This window comes from Tupaia chinensis, unplaced genomic scaffold (assembly GCF_000334495.1).
Source record: "Tupaia chinensis unplaced genomic scaffold, TupChi_1.0 Scaffold000333_1, whole genome shotgun sequence".
NCBI lineage: Eukaryota > Metazoa > Chordata > Mammalia > Scandentia > Tupaiidae > Tupaia > Tupaia belangeri.
Genome location: NW_006159827.1, coordinates 3,749,206 through 3,751,468, shown reverse-complemented (window position 1 = coordinate 3,751,468; position 2,263 = coordinate 3,749,206).

The following is a 2,263-nucleotide window of genomic DNA, read 5'->3' as shown; positions in this document are numbered from 1 at the left end:
CAAGCAGCCAAATCTAAGACCCAAACTGTGGTAGGCCATGTGGGAGTCCAGCGCCCCAACCACAATGCCACCTGCTGGCCCCAAGCATACTGCCCTTGTACTCTCAAATGAGAATCATACTACTATACTATTTCCTTCACTCTAACTTGGATGGACATCTTTTTTAGAACTCTCAGCGCACTTTCTCAAAGAGCGCGGCAAATATCCATTACCAGCCTCATCATCGGGGCCAAAGGATACATGATGATAAAGAGCTGAAGCGACTTTCATTCAAGAAGCAACAGAAACCACCTCTCAAACTTAAAACCCTCAGAGGACCCATTTTTGCAGCAGCAAAGATTTTGCAAAAAGTACAACCCTGTCACTCACAGACACAGAAATCGCTGGAGATTACCAGTCATTTTCATTATAGGTCATTTCAAAGGGCCTTGTTTTGCCTTGTCACTCATGTCGCTGGGACCGTGCCAAGGATGCCACAAGGGCTAAATTGGGAAGCCAGGCAGAACTGCAGATCCAGAGGATAAATCCGAGGCTTATCTGACTATTCCAGGCCAGGCAGCTTCCACCTAAGTAAGAACAGGGTAGACGGAAGGTGGGGGATCTCATCCTGCCCAAGTAGTCACGTGCATCAGAGGACACGTGATTCCTTCTGTTCCACTGTGGGATGCATTAGGTCAGCAGAAAAGTCATGATGTAGCTTGTTTCTCTATGCAAAAATGCCTCAAGGCTCCTCCAACAACCCAATGTTTCTCCAGACTCATTGGAATTGGGGAGAAAACAATTGAAAGGTCTTGCTTTCTTGTCAACTCTCCCTAACTCCTAATTTATACCACCATTCCATAGCCTACTTACACTACGTAGCATTTATCCTCTTGGATGTACCGCTGTGTCTGCCAAGAACCACTTTCTCTTTCTCACTTGTCTCAGCCTCATGTTGGCTTTGTGTAGAGTTGCCTTTTCCAGGTACCTGCCCACAACCAGAATGTCCCTGCTGGGCACCTCTATATTACAGTATGTGTCCCCCACATTTTTGTGTTGACCTATTTCATCTAATCAACCCATCTTCAGCGAGTGGTTTCTACTTAGTAGGTGCTACAGTATCCAGGATAAATCCTTCCCCCTGCAAAGCATGTGTCTTAGGGAGGAGAAAAAAATAAAGTTTATGTTTTCCGGAAATCAAAGAGCAGTACAGAGAGAGACCGTGTGTGCCTAGGGGGCGCTATTTTAGATAAGATGTCCTTGAGGAGGTGACATTTGTGATAAGACTAATGAGAAAGCATGAACCATGAGAGGATCTCTGGTTCGAGTATGCAGGGCAGCATGCCTGAAGGCATGCACGAGGCAAGTTCCAAGTGTAAGGGCCAGAGGTCGATGCAAACTTTGTGTGCACCAAAATAGCAAGAAGTCCAGTGTAGCGAATGAGCAGGAGGGTGAGAGCAATGAGGCCAGCCAGAGCTGTAGGGAGGAACCAGCCCAGGCAGTGTGAGGACCTTCGTGAAGAGGACAGTGTCTACTCTCTAGGTAAAGGGAAGCCATTGGGGAGGAGCCATCCATGCCTCTTCCAGCTTCTAGAAACCCCACTGGCTTGTAACTGCACCATGCTAATCTCTGCCTCTGCCTTGACATGGCCTTCTCCTGTGTATGCCTCTGTCCTAGTTTTCCTCTTTTAAGAACATCAATCACAGGATTAGGGTCTACCCTAATTCAGTATGGCTTCATATTACCTTGGCTGCATCTGCAAAGACCCCTGTAGCAAATGAGATCACCATGGGTTAGGATTTCGGCAGATCTTTGGAAAGGACACAATGCAATCTATAACATGGCCCCTTTAGGACTCCATGTAGCATTAGGAGTTTAGAGCTCTGGTGTAGATCCGAGTGTGAATTTCACACATACGTCTATTTTGAATGTCTTCCCTGTGGTTTCCTCATGTGCACAAGAGAAAAAAATAATACTCATTGAATAGTTCAGGGGTTAATGCCAAATAAATGCATGTTACAGGGTATAGTAATTATTAAAACTGTTGAAGAAAGGTATCAGGATAGAGCTTGTCTCTGGGCTGCCCCTGGTAGGAAGGGCCAGGAATGGAGTTCTCTTAGCAATGGCTTAAGTTGCCATGAGCCATCTGCCCACCCAGTGCCTGGCCCCTAGAAAGTAGAGGCATGCATTTTATAAAAAAGCTAAACAAAAAGTAGAACTTTCCTTTTTTTTTTAATTATCAAAAGATAGGTGTACTTGACAGAGATAGAGAATAGGAGAAAGC